Source organism: Oryctolagus cuniculus, chromosome 17 (genome assembly GCF_964237555.1).
Source record: "Oryctolagus cuniculus chromosome 17, mOryCun1.1, whole genome shotgun sequence".
Lineage (NCBI taxonomy): Eukaryota > Metazoa > Chordata > Mammalia > Lagomorpha > Leporidae > Oryctolagus > Oryctolagus cuniculus.
Window position 1 is genome coordinate 60,414,721 of NC_091448.1, and position 20,796 is coordinate 60,435,516.

Consider the following 20,796-nt stretch of genomic DNA (forward strand, 5'->3'; position numbering starts at 1 on the left):
ATCACCACCTGCAACACCAGCATCCCATATGAGCGCCCACTTGGGTCCTGGCTGCTCCACTTTTGATCCAGCTCCCTGCCAATGTGCCTGGGAAGGCACTGGAAGATGGCCCAAGTGTTGGCCACTGCCACCCACATGGGAGACCTGGATGGAGTTCCAGGCTCCTGGCTTCACTCCCAGTTGTTGCATTCATTTGGGGAATGAATGAGCAGATGGAAGATCTCTCTCTCCCTCTCTCTAACTCTACCTTTCAAATAAAATGAAATAAATCTTATAGAAAAAGAGAGAGAAAGAGAGAGAGAGAGAGAGAGAGAGAGAGAGAAGGGAGGCAGACAGACAGAAAAGGGAACCAAAAGATTTCAATTTCATTTATCTCAGGGAAATCCAAATTAAAATCACAATGTGATATCCACCAGAATGACTAAAGAACAAAAGATAGAAATTACCAAACGATGGAAAGGATTTTCAGGGTAAATAAACTGGTACAACCCCTGTTGAAAACTGTTTGGCAGTATCTTCTAAAACTGAGCACACGCATGTGCTGTGACCAACTAATTCTACTCCTAGATATATACTCAACAAACAGGCATTCAATCCAACACGAGAAATGTTCTAGAACGTTCATAGCAGTACTATAATAATAGTTCCAAGCTGCAAACAACCAAAATGCCAATCAGTGTAAAGTGGACATGTACATTATGGAATGCACAGAACGCAATACGCTCAACAGTGAGAATGAATAGACCACAGCTATACTCAAGAATACAGACAGGCCAGGTGTTGTTAAGGTTACACTATGGCTTAGGACGCCACATCCCATGTCAGAATGCCTGGTTTGAGTCCCAGCCACTCCACACTTCTGATCCAGCTGCCTACTAAAGTGCCGGGGAGGCAGAGGATGATGGACCAAGTACTTGGGTTCCTACATGAGAGTCCAGGTGGAATTCTTAGCTCCTGGCTTTGGTTTGGCCTAACCTTGGCTGTTGGGGGTATTTGGGCAGTGAACCATCAAATGGAAGATCTGTGTGTGTGACACTTAAAAAACAAACAAACAAACAAAAAAGAATGCAAAGTTCATAAGTGTAATACTGATGGAAAGAAGCCAGATATGGGTACACCTTGTATGCTTCTATTGACATAAAATACAAAAACAGGCAAAACTAATCTGTTTTAGATGCAAGAAGAGCAATTTCTTATTGGTGGGGAGTGGCACAGGACAGATTCTGGTGTATAGGAAAGGCTGTGTCTTGTTCTGTGTGCTCAGTTTATTGAAATTCCTTGAGTTTTACACTTATAATTTGTGCACATATGTACATTTATGTTATGCCTCAATAAGAAGTTGAGAAAATATTTATACACAACTGCCTTAAGCAGAATAGGAACAATACCTATAATTTCTGATAATTTCCGTATCTGGAGAGGAATCAAATGGACAAGAAAAACTCAGTCAACCCAATAAAAAGAAGGCAAGGGGTAGAGGCTGGCAGAAAATATGCAGAGGAAATATAAAAACATAAAAGAAGATGGCAGGTATATGTTCCAAAATGTCAGTAACCAAAATATATACAAATGAGTTAAAGCTGTCCATTAAAATACAAAGATTTCACACCTATTGGGATGACTACTACCAAAAATTACCCAAAGCAAAACAAACAATCAAACAAAAAACAGAAAATAACAAATGTGGACAGGGATGTGGAGAAATTGGAACCTTTGTGCCTTGTGAGGGGAATGAAAATTGGGGCAGAAAACAGGATAGCAGAAGTTATAAATAGAATTACTATATGACCTGGCAATTCCACCTGGGTGTATATACCCAAAAGACTTGAAATCAGCGTCTTGTAGAGATATGTGTACATCGCTGGCCAGTGCAGCATTGTTCACAACAGCTTAAAGGTGGCAGCAACACAAGCCCAATAACAGGTGAATGGATAAGCAAAATGTGGTGTGTACATACAATGGAATATTATTCAGCCTTAAAAAGGAAAAAATTCTGATACAAGCAATGACATGGGTGAACGCTGTGGCCCGGGAGTGCAGTGGAGGATGGCCCAAGTGCTTGGGCCCTGCACCCCATGGGAGACCAGGAGAAGCACCTGGCTCCTGCCATCGGATCAGCGCGGTGCGCCAGCCATAGCGCGCCGGCCGCGGAGGCCATTGGAGGGTGAACCAACGGCAAAGGAAGACCTTTCTCTCTGTCTCTCTCTCTCACTGTCCACTCTGCCTGTCAAAAAAAAAGACAAATGTCAAGCAATGAAGCAAAGCAAAAAAATAACCTAAGCTAACCATAACTGAAACAAAATACATAAAACTGAATATGAACAAATCGAAAAGATAAGCCAGATAAGTGCTAACAAAAAACAGGTATGCTAATGTTAATATTAGACAAAACAAAATCAAAAGCAGAAATAAATAATATTCCTAAAAGATGAAATTCACCAATAAGATAGAAATTGTGAACTTTTTAATCACCTACAAGCCTAGCATCAAAAATATAATGTTTAAAAATATGTATGTGGGGGCTGGCGCCATGGCTCACTTGGCTAATCCTCCGCCTGAGGCGCCAGCATCCCATATGGGCACCGGGTTCTAGTCCCGGCTGCTCCTCTTCCAGTCCAGCTCTCTGCTGTGACCAGGGAGGGCACTGGAGAATGGCCCAAGTGTTTGGGCGCCTGCACACACTTGGGAAACCAGGAGGAAGCACCTGGCTCCTGGCTTCGGATCGGCGTAGTTCCAGCCGTGGCGGCCATTTGGGGGGTGAACCAATGGAAGGAAGACCTTTCTCTCTGTTTCTCTCTCTCACTGTCAGTAACTCTACCTCTCAAATAAATAAATAAATAAAAGTATGTGCATATACATATATATGAATACGTGTGTATATGTAGCTGATAGAAATAGAATTTTAAAAATCCTGCAGGAATCTTAGTGGACAACTAACACAATTGTCACCATCAACATGCCCAATAGAGGAAAAATAAGATGACGATACAGGGAACACGAATTTAAAAATGAAATAAATATAGAATTTTATATCCAATACACTAAGGGTACAAAGAACAAAGAAACTGACAGTTCATTAGATCATAAATTAATCTGTTTTTTATCTTTATTTCTCTTTAAGCAATGTGGTAAGATAGAGCTTCCAAAACTTTCCAGCTATACCTTTAATAAATGCTAGAAAAAATACTAAAATCACTTTGAAATCAATGGAAAAAAGAAACACAGTGAAGCCAGAATTCTAGAATGCTGGCAAAATAAAGGCATTTTCAGATACCATGAAAACAGAAATGCAGTCATTACAAAGGAACTTCTAAGACGAGATACTTCAGGGAAAAGGAAAGTAGCTCAAAGAAGTGTACCCAAGGGGCTGGCGCTGTGGTGTAGCAGATAAGGCCGCTGCCTGCAGTGCCAGCATCCCATATGGGCGCCGGTTCTAGCCCTGGCTGCTCCACTTCCGATTCAGCTCTCTGCTATGGCCTGGGAAAGCAGTAGAAGATGGTCCAAGTCCTTGGGCCTCTGCACCCATGTGGGAGACCAGGAAGAAGCTCCTGGATCCTGGCTTTGGATTAGCACAGCTCTGGCCATTGCAGCCATCTGGGGAGTCAATCAGCAGATGGAAGACCTCTCTCTCTCTCTCTCTGCCTCTCCTATCTCTGTGTTAACTCTGACTTTCAAATAAATAAATAAATCTTTTAAAAAAATGATGAAAACATACCACTGATATATAGTTTATTTTCTCACAGTAGAATATTCTACACATTATACTAGCATCTATTAAATTTTAATACAGCTAATTGTTTTCTAGAAAAAGAGAAAGTATTAAATTGACTTTGAAAAGAAACAGAAAATCTGAGAAAATGATCAGCTGATCATGGGGAAAAAAACTGGAAAGGTAATTAAATACTGACACCCACTTCCTAAAAAACACCAGCAGCAGCTCAGGCAGTCTGCAGTCAAGGTCTGCCAAGCTTCTAGGTACAGATAATTCTCCCATTCCACAGCACAGAAAATGATGCAATGCTTCCCAAGTCAACCAGTGAGGACAGCACAACTCTACTGAGCTGAGACGAAACAGGGCAGGGGTGGACTATAGGCCAGTTTCACTTACAAATAGAAACCAGGCCGGCGCTGTGGCATAGTAGGTTAAGCCTCCACCTGTGGCACCAGCATCCCATACAGGCGCTGATTTGAGTCCTGGCTGCTCCACTTCCAATCCAGCTCCCTGTTATGGCCTAGGAAAGCAGAGGAAAATGGCCCAAGTCCTTGGGCCCCTGCACCCGCATGGGAGACCTGGAAGAAGCTCCGTTCTCTGGCTTCGGATTGGCGCAGCTCCGGCCATTGCGGCCAATTGGGGAGTGAACCAGTGGATGGAAGACCTCTCTCTCTCTCTCTCTCTCTCTCTCTCTGCCTGTCTGTAACTCTGTCTCTCAAATAAATAAATATATCTTTAAAAAAAAAAAAAAGGCCGGCTCCGCGGCCCTGCACCCATACAGGCGCTGATTTGAGTCCTGGCTGCTCCACTTCCAATCCAGCTCCCTGTTATGGCCTAGGAAAGCAGAGGAAAATGGCCCAAGTCCTTGGGCCCTGCACCCGCATGGGAGACCAAGAGGAAGCACCTGGCTCCTGCTTTGGATCGGCGCAGCTTGCCGGCCATAGCGGCCATTTGTGGGGTGAACCAACGGAAGGAAGACCTTTCTCTCTGTCTCTCTCTCACTGTCTAACTCTGCCTGTCAAAAATAAATAAATAAATAAAAAAGAAAGAAAGAAACCAAACCCTAAGTAAAATGTTGGCTTATTGAATCTCTCAAAACAACCAAGGCAGGATTTTAATGAAATAAAATGTGGCAACATAATCCTTTATGTTAATAATGTTAAGAGGAGGTGCCAGCATTGGGGTGTAGCAGGTTAAGTGACTGATGCCATGCTGACACCCCATGCGAGCACCAGTCCTAGCTGCTCCATTTCTGAGCTAGCTCCCTGCTAATGCACCTGGGAAAGCAGCATAAGATGGTCTCAGTGCTTGGTCCCCTGTACCCACATGGGAGACCCAGATGGAGCTCCTGGCTTCAGCCTGGCACAGTCCTAGCTATTGTCAGTCAGTAAATGAACCCCACCTTTTCTCTCTAACTCTGCCCTTTAAACAAATCCTTTAAAAAAGATTTTAAGAAGGAAACAGTCATATCAATACATGCTATACAAGAACATTTGGGAAAAAACCAGTACACATTCTGACTTTTTAAACTCTTAGTCATTAGGCATAAATGGAAACTTACTTAATGTAATAGTGTCTGCCTAGTGAAGATACAATGGAAATGTCCCCCTACAACCAAAGTCCCAGACCAAAATGTCCTATTTAGCCTGAATAGTCAACACTGCAGAGAGTGTAGACAGTGGAAGGTAAGAAGTACAAACATGAGAAAGATACCTGTTATGTCTTAACAGACAATAACGTTATCTGCTTGGAAGAGCCAACCTAGTGTTAACTGATACAGAGGGGGTCACATTGTGGCATAACGTGTTAAGCCACTGCATGCAGTACCAGCAGCATATATAGGCACCAATTTGAGACCCGGCTGCTCCACTTCTGATCCAGCTCCCTGGTAATGCACCTGGGAAAGCTTCAGAGGCTGGCCCAAGTGCTTGGTCCCCTGCATCCACGTGGGAGACCCAGAGGAAGCTCCTGGCCCAGCCTTGGCCCTTTTGGGCATTTGGAGAGTGAACCAGCAGATAGAAGACCTCTCTTTATCTCCCTCTCTCTCTCTGCAACTCTGCCTTTCAAATGAATAATAAAATACATCTTTCCAAAAAAAAAAAATCACACACACACACACACACACACACACACACACACACACAGAGTTTAAGGAGGCGCAGCGTCAGAGCTAGTTTTGGCTACCAAATGAAACCTGTTTGTTGTGAGGCTGTCTTGGCCAAGCTATCTTCTGCAGAGTAAGGCATTGGGATTGACAAGCTCGTGTCCCCACCTCTCTCCCTCTTAAACGCCGAAACAGCCCGGTGTTTGAAGCTGGATAACCAAATCTTCTGAACCCCAAAACCGCTCTGAAGGGCCGAGTGGTGACTCCGCTCCAAAACATTTTATCTCTTGCCACCAGCTGCTGCAATGACGGATGGATACGCATGTCAACCAGCCCAACATAATTCTTCCGGTAGAGGGCAAAGGAGAGCACCTTCGCCGACTGTTTATTATTATTTTTTCTTTATTTTTTTCCCCAAACCGTACGCTGCTTATTATATAAACTTGAGGACTGGCGAATGGAGCTCCCGCAAAATAAAAATATGCTATTCGGTGTCAAACGTCAAACTAGCCTTAACACACACACTCCCAAAGCACACCAACCAAGCTGATGTCCAAGATATTTGGCTGTTACAGCTGCACTCCCAGCGCCCGCTCTCCCGGAACGCCCCCTCTTTCCCCGCCGCCCCGCCGGGGACCGCCAGGTGCACCGCGCTGCGTGGACGCGGGAGACGCACAACCCGCGCCCTTCCGCGGTCACCACACGGCAAGGAGATGCACCGGCGGACAACGAAGAGGGCCAGGGGCTTCTCGGTCCCTTGGACACCACACAGTACTCCGGGGCAGCACCACGGAGGCGGGGAAGGCTCCTGCAGCCCGGGCCGGGGGCGCCCACGCACCTGTCCCACCACAGCGAGCCCTGGGGGGAGCGCCTCCCAAGGGCCGCAGTCGTCCGGAGCCCCCGGGCTCCTACGCCAAACCCCCGGGGCACGGAGGAGAGGGGGCGGCCACCTGCCGCGGCCACCTGCGGCACGGGTCCTGCCGCTCCTGGGCAGGGCTGGGCTGGGCTGAGCTGGACAGGGCAGGACCGGGGTCACACCGCGGCGACGACGCTGTAACAGCCAGCACATCTTCCCAGAGACGGACAGTCCTGCGCCCCGCGTCAGGACAGCAAAACCCCCGCGCTCGTCGACCCGGCCTCCGCAGAGGATGCGGCTGAGGCGTACAGGAGTGCGGACGCCCGCGCGGCTGCTACTCACCGGCCCCCTCAGCTCCCTGTCGGCTCTGGTGGCGCCGCCGCAGCCCGCAGTCGCCGCGGCTCCGCGCTCGCACAGATGCTCCGAAAGGTCCCAGCGGTCCCACCGGCGCCTTCCGCCAGCAACCTCCAGGGGGCGAGCGCGAGCCGGCGCAGGGCTTCCTGGGAGTTGTAGTCCTGGCGTCTCTACATCTCCCGGCTCTGCCGCCTCCATCCTCTTGCCGGTGGTGGGCATTTCTTTAGACCTCAAGGGCTCATTACCCTTCCCTGCCCCAGCGTTGGCACGTCCCAAATCGAGGCCTGGGCTCCCTCTCGCCCCAAAATGTGGCGTGGGGACCAGCAGCTTCAACATCAACCTGGGACCGCGATAAAGATGCAAATTCTGAGTCTCACCAAAACTGACCATGGGGTCCTGCATTCCCTCATGCCCTCAAGTTTAAGAACTACTACTGCCCCAGAGCTCTCCTCCCTTTGCAGCACCTGTGACAACAGGTGATACACACACATACCTATGCATGGAATACCTGTGTATTCTGGACACCCCGACTGTTAGCTCCCAGCCCAGACCTCACTGCGGCCCTCCCCCAGTTCCCAGGGGGATGGTGTATGGAGGAGAGGCCTTTGTGAAATGGTGAGGTGCTGGAGGTGGAGATTAGTGTCCTTATGAAAGGGACCCCGTGGGCTGGAGTTGTGACACAGCAGAATCTGCCATTGGCCATGATGGCCATGCTGGCTTCCCATGAGAGCCAGTTACAGTCCCAGCTGCTCCACCTCTGAGCCAGCTCCCTGCTAATACACCTGGGAAAGCATCCGAGGATGGTCAGAGGGCTTGGGCTCCTGCACCCACATGGGAGACTCAGATGGAACTCCAGGCTCCTGGCTTCAGCCTGGCCCAGCCCCCACCATTGCAGCCATTTGGGGCGTGAGCCAGCAGATGGAAAACTGCCTCTCTCTCTCTCTCTCTCTCTCTCTCTCTCTGGCTCCGCCTTTCAAGTAAATAAATTATATTTTTAAAAAATGGGCAGGGGTGGTTATCCAAAGAGTTCCCTTGCCCCTTCTGAAGACACAACAAGTCACCATCAATGAATCAGGAAATGACCCCTCATCAGATGGCTGGCTGAATTGGCCTCAGGCTTAGTCTCAGCCCACACTATTGTGAAAAATTAATTTAGACTGTTGAGGGGTCGGCGCTGTGGCATAACAGGTAAAAGCCACAGCCTACAAAGCTGGCATCCATATGGGCACCAGTTCAAGTCCCAGCTGCTCTGCTTGCAATCCAGCTCCTTGCTTTATGCCTGAGAAAGCAGCAGAAGATGGTCCAAGTGCTTGGGCCCCTGCACCCATGTGGGAGACCCAGAAGAAGCTCCTGGATTTGGCCTGGCCCAGCTTTGGCAGTTGTGGCCATTTGGGGGGTAAACCAGTGGGCGGAAGACCTCTCTTTCTGTCTCTCTAACTCTACCTTTCACATAAATCTTAGAATTTTTTTAAAATTGTTTTGACTATTGATGCCTTCCAGCCTATGGTGCGGCAGCACCCAGACAGATGGCCAGTGTTGGGTGGCGGCAGGGCCACTGAGTACCTTTGGGTGCCTTGTGCAGTGCCCACAGCAGGCCTGAATAGAGGAGTGAAATGAACGGAAAGGCCACAGCCATGTGGGGAGCGATGATAAGATGAAATGATTGAAGCCTTAACAGGACTTCTGACAGGAGCGTGGAGGAGGCCTGGTCTGGCCCTTTAGAAAGCAGCAGAGTCCGGCAGCACTGTAGCATAGTGGACGAAGCCACCGCCTTTGATGCCAGCATCCCATATGGGCACCAGTTCGAGTCCTGGCTGCTCCACTTCCGATCCATCTTCCTGCTAATGTGTCTGGGAAAGCAGTGGAGGATGGCCCAGGTCCTGCACCCATGTGGGAGAACTGAAAGAAGCTCCTGGCTCCTGGCTTTGGTCTAGCCCTGGCCACTGTGGCCATTTAGAGAGTTAACAAAATAGATGAAGGATCTCTCTCTCTCCTCTCTCTCTCTGCCTCTCAAATAAATAAATAGTTGCAAAAAATGAAAATTGAGCCTGAAGACCTGAACATTTGCCTCATTCCACAGGGTCAAGGCTGGGAAGACATCAATCCTGGTCGTTACAGCCTCAGCAAAGCCTGCGGCGTCAAGTTTTCTAATACTAAAATAAGAGTGTTGAGACCTCATTATAATAAATTCCTAATAAAAATCCAATTTGTTCCTGGAATAAACTGACTTGTCATGTTATCATCTTTTTAAAGCATACTGCTTGATCTCTTTGCTATAATATTTTAGGTAGAGTTTTATATATTGATGCTTAAAAGTGAGAGTGGGTGATAATTTTCTTTTTGAATGTGTAATTTTCAGTTTCAGAATCAATGTTATGCTTGTGTCATAAAGAATTTGGAAGCTTTTGCACTTTCCTCTTACTCTGTAACAATTTAAAGCAATTCATATCTATATCTATATCTAAATATGTTTAGATACAGCTATATATTAGATTACATATATCCATATAATTAGATATATATTTAGATATATTTATGAAATGCTTTACATGTAGCCCATAAGTTTTATTTATTTTTAAAGATTTATTTTATTTTATTTAAAAATGTATTTTATTTATTTGAAAGAGAGAGTTACAGAGAGAGGTAGAGATAGAGAAAGAGGTCTTCCATCTGCGGGTTCACTCCCCAAAAGGCCGCAGTGGCCAGAGCTGCATCGATCCGAAGCCAGGAGCCAGGAGCTTCCTCCCAGTCTCCCATGTGGGTGCATGGGCCCAAGCACTTCCACTGCTTTCCTGGGCCATAACAAGGAGTTGGATCGAAAGAGGAGCGGCCAGGACATGAACCGCACTCATATGGGATGCTCGTACTGCAGGCCACGGCTTTAACCTGCTGTGTCACAATGCTGGCCCCAAAGATTTATTTTATTTATTTGAGAGGCAGAGTTACAGATAGAGAGAGAAAGAGACAGAGAGAGGTCTTCCATCAGCTGGTTCACTCCCCAAATGGCCTCAATGGCCAGAGCTTGGCCAATCTGAAGCCAAGAGCCAGGAGCTTCTTCCGGATGTCCCATGTGGGTACAGGGGCCCAAGGATTTGGGCCATCTTCTGTTTTCCCAGGCCATAGCAGAGAGCTTGGACTTGAACCATTACCCATATGGGATGCCAGCACTGCAGGCAGAGGCTTAACTCACTATGCCACTGTGCCAGTCCCTAATTTTTGAATTTATTTTTTTGAAAGGCACAGAGTGAGACAGGCAGACAGACAAGAGATCTCCCACCTGCTGGTTCATTCCCCAAATTTCTGCAACAGCCAAAGCTGGGCCAGTCCAAAGCCAGGATCCCAGAACACCATCCAGGCATCCCACGTGAGTGGCAGGATCCAAGCAGCTGTCACCTGCTGCCTCCCACAGTGTGCGTTAGCAGGAAGCTGGAGTCAGAAGCAGAGCCGGGACTCCCATCCCAGCATTCCAATATGGAATACAGGCACTTCAAATGGCGTCTTCACCACTGTGTCAAAATTTAAAGTATTTTCATTACTGCTATTTTATAGATACTCAAATATTGGTTTTGATTTATTGACATAGAGTTTTTAGGTTTTAAGTGGGAGAACGAAAATTTTTAAATGTATAAGTGTTAGGTTCTTTTATTTCTGACTTTGTGATTAATTTTCTATTTTATTTCATTGTGATAAAAGACCCAAGGTTAAAATGATCTGTATCTGTTTTTCCTTGTGAAATATTTGAGTTTGTCTTTGTGACCTCAAATAGCATAAGTTTTTGTGTTTTACAGGCACACAAGGGGAATGTGAACTCTTTATATTCAACCCATTTTGATATGCATCAAAGAAACATAATTTAGCAGTGATGTTATTTTGATCTCTCTTTCCTTAGCTGTATTTCTACCTGATATAATCTGAAAAGGGTAAATTAAAATCTGCTCTTTTGTGACTACTATATGTTTTTATTTCTTCATATTTCTCTAGAATTTTGCCTTATAAACAATGATGTCATATTATTTTTACAAGAATATTCATTTGGCACCTTATTGGGCATTGCTCCTTTTCATTATAAAATAAACTTCCTTGGGGCCGGCGCTGTGGCTTAGCGGGTAAAGCTGCTGCCTGCAGTATTGGCATCCCACATGGGTGCCAGTTTGAGTCCCGGCTGCTCCACTTCTGATCCAGCTCTCTGCTATGGCCTGGGAAAAACAGTAGAAGATGGTCCAAGTCATTAGGCCCTGCACCCACATGGGAAACCTGGAAGAAGCTCCTGGCTCCAGGCTCCAGATCGGTTTCAGCTCTGGCTATTGTGGCCATTTGGGGAATGATGGAAGATCTCTGTCTCTGTCTCTCTGTCTGCTTCTACCTCTCTGTAATTCTGCCTTTCAAATAAATTAATAATTCTTTAAAAAAAAAACCTTCTTTATATCCTTTGATTTTTTTTAACCTTGTTTGGTAATATAACAAGCCTGCTGAATTTTTTTTTTTTTTGCATTAGCCTGATACACCTTTGCAATTTTATTTTCCTCTTTTCTAAAGCCTTTAGGTAAATCATTTGGATGACGACACCAAATTTTGCTTTGTGACTCAGTCTGAATATCTTTTTTCTGGGAATAAGTGGGTTTAGATCTACTCATGACAGTTAGGTCATGTTTATTTCATGCTGTTTTCATAGCCTTTATATTCCTTGTTTACTCTTATGATATACTTTGTGTTGCTCTGTTTTGTGTTTCTTTTAATACTTTGGAAAGTTTATATTTTTTCAAGGGGTTGCCTTCAAAAGAAATAACATTTTTTAAAAAAATTTATTAATCTGTTTGAAAGACAGAGTTACAAAGAGAGGGAGAGGGAGAGTCAGAGAGACATCTTCCAAACTCTGGTTCACTCCCCAAATGGCCACAATGGCCAGAGCTGGGCAGGTCTGAAGCCAGGAGCTGGGAACTTCTTCCAGGCATCTCACGTGGGCGCAGGGGCCCAAGCACTTGGGCCATTCTCCATTGCTTTCCCAAGCACATTAGCAGGGAACTGGATCAGAAGAGGAGCAGCCAAGTCTTGAACCTGTGCTCATATGGGATGCCAGCGCTGCAGGCAGCTGCTTTGCCTGCTATGCCATACATAGCGCTGGCCTCAGAGATAACTTTTATGTAATATTCTTAGTCCTTGATTTCTTCAGACTGTTTCTGTTGGCTCCATATTCTGGACACTGGTGAACAAGTACTTTTCACATTTTTCTTTAAAAAAAAAAAAATATATATATATATATTTGAAAGAGTGACGGGGGCGCGGAGGAGACATCTTCCATCTGCTGGTTTACTCCCCAGATGCCCACTGCATAGCCAGGGCTGGGCCAGCAGAAGCCGGGATCCCAGAGCTCCATCGTGGTTTCCCACAGGGGTGGCAGGGGCCCAAGGACTTGAGCCATCACCTGCTGCCTCCCAGGGTGCCCATTAGCAGGAAGACGGATCAGAAGCAAGAAGTAGCCAGTGCTAGAACTGGGCACTCCCATACAGGATGTAGGAATCCCAAGCAGTGGCTTAACCTGCTGTGCCACAACACCCGCCCCTGTTTTATGGTTCTAAGAAGGCAAGGAGGCAGCCAGCTAAAATAGAAAAGACTTTTGTTGCAGTGGGGGTACAGAATAGGTGGGTAAAGAGAGTGGGGTTTCAGCCCGGCCGGATGGAAGGCAGAAGTTTGAAGTCAGGCTTTGTTCCATTTGGACAGAGTCCCATTTCAAGTGGCTTGTTGAGGGAGGTGCATGGACCCTGATAAGGTGGGTGGGGGACATGCAGAAGCTCCTTGGTAAGCTTTATAATGATTGTCTTAGCAGTTTACAATGTCCAGGTAAGGGACTTTGCCAGGCAATAAAAACTCCACTAGCCTGTAGATTATCTACCCATCTGTGCCCAGTTTCATCACCTTTGGGAATAACTGGTGGTGTCTCAGTGGCCTAACAGGTTCTGACACATGCATTCTACCCTATAATCATAATGCCCACGTCTGTTTTAGTTCCTGGACCTACTGTGAAACAAATTCAGAGGAGTTGGTACTGTGGTACAGTGAGTTAAGCTGCTGCTTGGGATGCTGGCATACCATATGATTGCCAATTCAAGTCTCAGTTGCTCTGTTTCCTAGCCAGCTCCCTGCTAATATGCCTGGGAAGCAGAAGATGATGGCCCAAGTACTCGTATTCATTCCACCTAAGTGGGAGACCCAGATGGAATTCCTGGCTCGTGGCTTCAGCCTGGCCCAGCCCTGGCTATGGAGAGAAAATCAGCAGATGGAATCTCTCCCTCTCTCCCTCTCTCCCTTTCAAATAAATAAATAAATCTATCTTCAACCAAAAAAAGATTCAGAATTATTACTGGTTATTTTTAATGATAACCTCTACACATACACACACACATTTTATGTTAAAATAAGATTCTGCTTTTGTAGTTTCTTTGAGATGAATTTATAGAAATTAAAAAATTCTTTGAATTTTTCACATTAAAAATATTTGCTGCCTTTATCCTGCAAAAGTTTGAATATAAACTTATTGAGTAGCCTTTCATTTCTTGAGGAATATGTAACTATTTCTTTCTTGTCTTCTAGAACTGAATGTTGCTGTGATTGTCTGAAACCAGTCAGATTTATTTTTCCTTATAAGTGAATTTCCTGGATGCTTCAAGAATCATTTCTTTGTCTGTGAAGTCTAGAAGCTTTACTGTTCTATACTGCAGAATTATCACTCTGGGCCAGTAGTCCCTAAGATAGAATAAATTGAAATTTGATAGATTCAATTATTTTTATCTGGTAATTATTCTTCAATTAGGTCTTTAAATATTTGCTCTAATGCATTATTTCAGTTTTCTCACAAGGTGAAAAAGCACCCAGTTCCCACTGTTGCAAAGAAATATTTTGCATATTACGTTCTCTCTCTCTCCTTGGTAGCAAGCTTGGGTAGTCCTTTCTGAGAAATATAGCTTTCTCCTATTTGATCTCAAGGGCGGCTGTGCCCTGCACCTGGATTATGGTTTGGACTTTCGCCTACCACCTCGTCTTAATAAAGAGAATGCTTGTGTCTGTGTTTCTTATATTCCTTGTTACTCTTGGGTAATTTCTCCATCACTTCGAAGCCACCAGTCCATTTTCAGTCCTCTTCTCAGGGTTGCATTAATTTAATTTCACCTATGTTCAGTGACTATGGGCAAGAACACTTCATTCATAGGGAGTGGAATTAAAAGATGTTTATTTTGGTACAAAAATGCTGATATTCATGCCGAGTTTTTCCATAATGCACATTTTCCCTGAACTTTTTGAAGACTCCTCATATGCATGGATTTTGGATTTTTTGGCACTGAAATAACCTTGAAGTTTCATTTCCCATGAACTTTTTGAAGTATGCTTGTAATTGCTCATATAAACTAGGATACTATGAGAGCGAAAGGAGGCAGGTGGTAATTTGAGTCTGGGACTAACATTCGTGCACAAGGATTATCTCTGTGGTCATCCCATTTGTGGTTAGCTGCCTTTTGGATGGTTGAGTCAGGCATCTGTACTTGCAGCTTATTCCAGCTAGTGGCCAGGCCCCCCACCCCCACCCCTGTGCTACACTCCCCTGCCCAGCCCTCCAAGTTCCCTTCAGTCCAGCACAGGTATTAGATGGAGGAGCTCAGGGTACCTATCCTTGGGTTGTACTGCAAGGATTCCAGATCTGGCCCTGAGATTCAGCTCAGTCCTGTTGACCTCCCACCTCCTCCCTCCTTTTTTTTTTTTTTTTTTCGATTGTATTTATTATTTATTTGCGAGGCAGAGTTACAGAGAGAAAGAGAGAGAGAGAGAGAGAGAGAGAGAGGTCTTCCACCCACTGGTTCATTCCTCAATTGGCCGCAACGGCTGGAGCTGGGCCAATCTGAAGCCAGAAGCTAGGAGCCAGGAGCTTCTTCTGGGTCTCCCACGCAGGTGCAGGGGCCCAACTCAGGGGGCAATTTCAGCTTCCCAGCCTCCCCTACCTGACTGGAGACCTGGAGTCTGTTAGTCCAACCCCTGTGGCCAGCTCCCCACTCTGTTTTTCCTTCTCACCTCGAGTGCATGGTGTATGTTTGAGTCTAGTTATCACGAAAATCATCAGAACCAAAATGGGGTCACTGCACCAACCCTAACAACAAAACAAATAAAGCCGGGAATTTTTTTTTTAAATTTATTTACTTATTTGAACGCCAGTTACATACAGAGAGGCGGGGAGACAGAGAGAAATCTTCTATACACTGGTTGACTCCCTAAATGGTCACAAAGGCCAGGGCTGGCCCAATCCAAAGCCAGGAGCCAGGAGCTTCTTCTGAGTCTCCTTTATGGGTGTAGGGGCCCAGGCACTTGGGCCATCTTCTGCTGCTTTCCCAGGTGCATCAGCAGGGAGCTGGATCAGAAGTGGAGCAGCAGAGACTTGAACCAGTGCCCATATGGGATGCCTGCAATGTAGGAGGTGACTTAACCCATTATGCCACAGCACTGGCTCAAAGCTGGGAAGTTATAAAGAAAATGGTTTGATGCACAACTGCTTGATAGAAACTATCACGGCCGGCGCCGCGGCTCATTTGGCTAATCCTCCGCCTGAGGCGCCGGGACCCCGGGTTCTAGTCCTGGTTGGGGCGCCGGATTCTGTCCCAGTTGCCCTGCCTGCCAAAAAAAAGAAGAAGAAGAAGAAGAAGAAGAAGAAGAAGAAGAAGAGAAAGAAAGAAAGAAAGAAAGAAAGAAAGAAAGAAAGAAAGAAAGAAAGAAAGAAAGAAAGAAACTATCACAAAAGATCTGCTAGAACCACAAAGGCTGTTGTACAAAAAAATACTTCCATGAGGACACCTGCCCGGAAACTGTCTGCCCAAACTCAGATGGGTGCCTCCTTGTGCAGATCAGAATTACTGTTTCAGAATGCCTTCTGTGATCCTCCTCATTCTCCCCTGGCCTCCACCTCTTTGAATACATCCACCATTCACTGTGACATATGTATTCCCATTGCAATGCTCTACTGGTCCTAAATAAATACAGTTATTCTTTGGAGAATCTATCTAGCTGCCTAGGAAAGCTCCAGAAGATGGCCCAAGTCCTTGGAGCCCTGCACCCATGTGGGAGACCTGGAAGAAGTTCTTGGCTCCTGGCTTCAGATTGGAGCAACTCTGGTAGTTGCAGCCATCTGGGGAGTGAACCGGTGGCTGGAAGACCTCTCTCTCTCTCTCTCTCTCTCTCTCTCTCTCTGCAACTCTGCCTTTCAAATAAATAAATACATCTTTAAAAAAAAGGAAAATGAAAAATTCTCTAGTAGAAATTTCAGTGTAAAAATTATCTGTCAAATTCTGTGGGCTTTCAACAAAGGGTGAAGTTTGCAGAGAAAAATCTATCAGTTCATGTAAATTTTTTGAAAACAATGGGATAAGTCCCAAAAATAAAGGAACTACAAAGCTAGAGAACTATAAGGAAATGATTGATAAAGGTGAAGACAGAAGTTATAGAGAACAACCATGTTTGGCCTAGTTGAGGAAACAAAATATTGGCTCTGTGAAAAGACCAATAAAAAGAGTAACACTGGCCAACCCAATCCTGCACTCCTTCAGTTCAGGGTATCTGAGGGAAAACACCCAGCCCTGCTGACTGGGCTCACTCCGAAGGTCACGACCATGCAGCTCTGGGCACTTCCTGGGCACACTACTCCAGCCACACACCACTTCAGTCAACAATGTGCCATGGATACAATGGTGGTCCCTTAAGATCATTGTGGAACTGAAAAGTTCCTATCACCCAGTGACATTGTAGCCACTGTAACGTGGTGCCACAAGGCACTGCTCGCATGTCTATGTGATGCTAGTATAAACACACTGACTGTTGCCAATCATGTGAAAGTATAGTACATACAGAATGTATACAGTGCATACAACTTAATAATGGACAACTGTATTACTGTTGTATTACTGTATTACTGTTTATATGTAGTTACTATACTTTTATTGTTATTTTAGGGCATATACCCTCTATTTATATTTTTAAAAGAGATAACTTTTTAAAAAAGATTATTTGAAAAGCAGAGTTACAGAGAGGTAGAGAGAGATAGAGAGAGAGAGAGAGAGGAATTCCATCCGCTGGTTCACTCCCCAGTTGGCTGCAACGGCCGGAGCTGCACCAACCTGAAGCCAGGAGCCAGGAGCTTCTTCCAGGTCTCCCACATGAGTTCAGGGGCTCAAGGACTTGGGCCATCTTCTACTGCTTTCCCAGGCCATAGCAGGGAGCTGGATTAGAAGTGCAGCAGCCAGGACTTGAACTGGCTCCCATACGGGATGCTGGCACTGCAGGCAGCAGCTTTACCCCCTACACCACCGCACTGGTCTCAAGAGATTACTTTTTTAAAAAGTCTGCCATGTGATGCCAGCAGCAGTTTCATGCCTCTTGCATTTACTGCATCTCTTGATTGCAGCATTTTCTTTTGGATTTATTTATTTATTTGAAAGGCAGAGTTAGAGAGAGAGAGAGAGAGAGAGAGAGAGAGAGAGAGAGGTCTTCCATCTGCTGATTCACTCCCCAAATGGCTGCAACTGCCGAGCTGAAGCCAGGAGCTTCTCTTAGGTCTCCCACGTGGGTGCAGAGACTCAAGCACTTGGGCCATCCTCTGCTGCTTCCCCAGGCACATTAGTAGGGGAGCTTGGTCAGAAGTGGAGCAGCCAGGACTTGAACCGCCATTGGGTTTGATTTAATCTCATATTGTTTTATCAATGCCCTGGGAGCAAGATGCTATTTATATGCAAGCATACTTCAAAATGTTTGTGGCAAATGGAATTACAAGATAAGTTTATTTTTGGCCAGCGCCGCAGCTCACTAGGCTAATCCTCCGCCTAGCGGCGCCGGCACACCGGGTTCTAGTCCCGGTCGGGGCGCCGAATTCTGTCCCGGTTGCCCCTCTTCCAGGCCAGCTCTCTGCTATGGCCAGGGAGTGCAGTGGAGGATGGCCCAAGTACTTGGGCCCTGCACCCGCATGGGAGACCAGGATAAGTACCTGGATCCTGCCATCGGATCAGCGCGGTGCGCTAGCTGCGGTGCGCCAGCCGCAGCACGCCGGCCGCGGCGGCCATTGGAGGGTGAACCAACCGCAAAGGAAGACCTTTCTCTCTCTCTCTCTCTCTCTCAATCTCTCTCGCTGTCCATTCTGCCTGTCAAAAAAAAGGTTTATTTTTATGCAAAACATTGAAATTCATACACAGCTGTTTCATGATTCACATTCTCAATGAACTTGTTGAATACTTCTTGTGTGTGTGCGCACACACGGATACATACACACACATCTATTTCTAAACCTACATCTCTATACATCATAGAGTCCAGGTGTGTAGGGTGCTGCTTCATGTAGGTGTGTGTAAATCCACTCTCATGTTCACACAACTAAATCGCCTAACCATGCGCTGTTGGAAATGTATCCATTTGGCTAAGTGATACGTGACTGTGGATATATGATGACTGTTTTCTCTCCTCCCTCACAGCTGTTCATACTTTCTCCTCTTTCCTCAAACCTCCAGCACTTCCTCCCTCATCCTTACCCACAGCTGCTGACCTTGCTTCCAGTCACTGAGAAACCAGAGCCCTTGAGAGTGACCTCCACCCCTCTGCACAGCCACAACCCCCACCTCCCTGCAGCTGTGCCCAAACACAATCTCCCCTCTTCCCACAATGGCAGGGTGGTTCAGGCTCCCAGACTTGTCATCCTCTGACTTCTCCACAAGAGTGCCTGCAGCTCTTCCGGGCTCTCCCACACCAGCAGGTGCTCACCACCCAGGGGACCCTCCCCAGCAGCATACATGCTTAATAATAACTCTCCCACGCCATCAACTTGTAGCTTCACTCCTCCCACCAGCTACCATCCTATTTGTTTTCTTCTACGAGCAGAAAAATTCCTCCAAAGATTTGTCTCCAAGGACTGACTTCATTTCTCTCCTGTCATACCCTGGTAAGCTCCCTCTAATCAGACTCTGTCCCAGTCACTCTAGGAAACTTACAGTAACCTCTACATGGCCACACCCAAAGTCCAGTGTCCAGTTCTTAATGTTACTTGACCTGTTTACAACACTTGGCCTGGCTGATGGCTCACTCCCTCCTCTTAGAAATGTTTGGCTCATGCCTTTGCCTCCCTGCTCCTTGTGGCTGCACCCTTCTCTGGTTCCTGTGCCAGTTCTTCCTCCTCTTCCCAATCTCTTCACCTTGGTGTGTCCCAGGGTGCAGCCCGCAGCCTTTCTAGCTCCACTAACTCCCTTTAGGAGTTCATCCAACTTCATGGCTTAAATGCCACCAGTATCCTGATGACTCCCACACTATTATCTCTTATCTCTTTGCTTGGAATTCTCTGAACTCCATACTCGTATATCCAACCACCATATGTAGCATCTCAAGCTCAGTATGTCCAAATGTGAACTCCTGGCTGTCTTGGGCATCTTAATTCATGTCAAATCTATCCTGAAGGCAAAACTTTGGAAGTCAATCTTGACTGCTTTCTTACATGCCCTGTCCAACCTTTCTTCAAGTGATGCTGCCCCAGATTTTATGTGTATTCCAAACCCAGTGCTCTCTCATGATCTCCTCTGTTATCACCTGGTCCCCCTGATCATTGCAGGCTCCTCACAGATCTTCTTGGTTCTGTTCCTAGTCCACTTCAGCAGAGATCCACAGAGAGTCAGAAAGATCCCTTTTCAGCATTAATCAGATCATGTCTCTGCTCAAAACCCTGCAGTAGGGTCAGGCATTTAGCCTGGTGGTTAAGACTCGAGGTAAGAGTTTTGGGTTTGATTCTCAATTCCAGCTTCCTGCTAATGCACACCCTGGGAAGCAGTGCTGATGCCTCAAGTGGTTGGGTCCCTGTCACCCACATGGGAGATCTGGATTGAGTTCAGCTTCTGCCTAGCCCAGCCTGGCAATAGCAGGCAGGCATTTGGAGAGTGAACCAGTGGATGGGAGATTTCTCTCTCTCTCTCTCTCTCTCTCTCTCTCTCTCTCTCTCTGTTCTGTCTTTCAAATGTAAATATTCAAGACAAGAATGTCTGCAATCCTCATGGCTAGACCAAGAAGACAAGAAGAAGAAATGAAAAAGACATGAAAACATAAGGATGTGCAGTACCTGGCGGGAGCAGGTGGCTGGCAATGACCTGTGAGGCTTGCTCAGCAGGCGGGAGGATGCTGATGCCTCCTTGTGATGAAGCAGATTCTTCAGCCCTGTGTGGTGCAGGAGGGATTCTGGGCCCTCCCTTTCCCAGGGAGCTGCCACAGGGAGATCCTCCCTCCCTCCACACTGGCAATCTTACTTAGGCTCTATCAAAGGCTGGCTCCACCCAGAAGTTTGGAGCGTAGGATGCCGAGGTAAGAAAACAGGTCCTTTTAGGACTCATTTTACTGCGGCTGTGGCGGTGTCAGGTGTCAGACTGTTCTTTCTAAATAAGAAGTGGTGGCGGTTCTTCTGCCTTTCCCTGAGTTGCTTTTGTGCTTCTCTTCCCGCTTATAGTTAGAGCGGGATTTGGCTCCCCAGTCATGAAAATGTTTAAACCCCCAAGTCTTAGGCTACAGGGTAATGAATTAATGTTGTTGGTTGATGGCTTAAGGGTGGAGTCTTGATCTGGGAGACGGGCCCAGTGGGAAGTCTTTAGATCACTGGGGACATGCTCTTGGAAGATCATTCTCATGCGAGGGTTGATTATTTTCAGCCCAGCTGGTAGCTCTCTCTGCTTCCTTTTCCACCATCCACTCTCACCAGATGCCTGAACCAGCAGGGTTAAT

The 20,796-nt window shown here is 46.2% G+C and overlaps 1 protein-coding gene across 3 annotated transcripts in view; it reads right to left on the minus strand.

The window, feature by feature from the left end:
* The window catches only part of SPECC1 (sperm antigen with calponin homology and coiled-coil domains 1), a 338,358-nt gene extending 331,221 nt beyond the window's left edge, over window positions 1-7,137 (minus strand). For all 3 annotated transcript variants that reach the window (XM_070061462.1, XM_008270674.4, XM_070061464.1), the window contains exon 1: window positions 7,015-7,137. The gene's annotated coding sequence lies outside the window, so the exon portion shown is untranslated. The remainder of the gene's footprint in view (window positions 1-7,014) is intronic.
* Window positions 7,138-20,796: the final 13,659 nt, after the last annotated feature.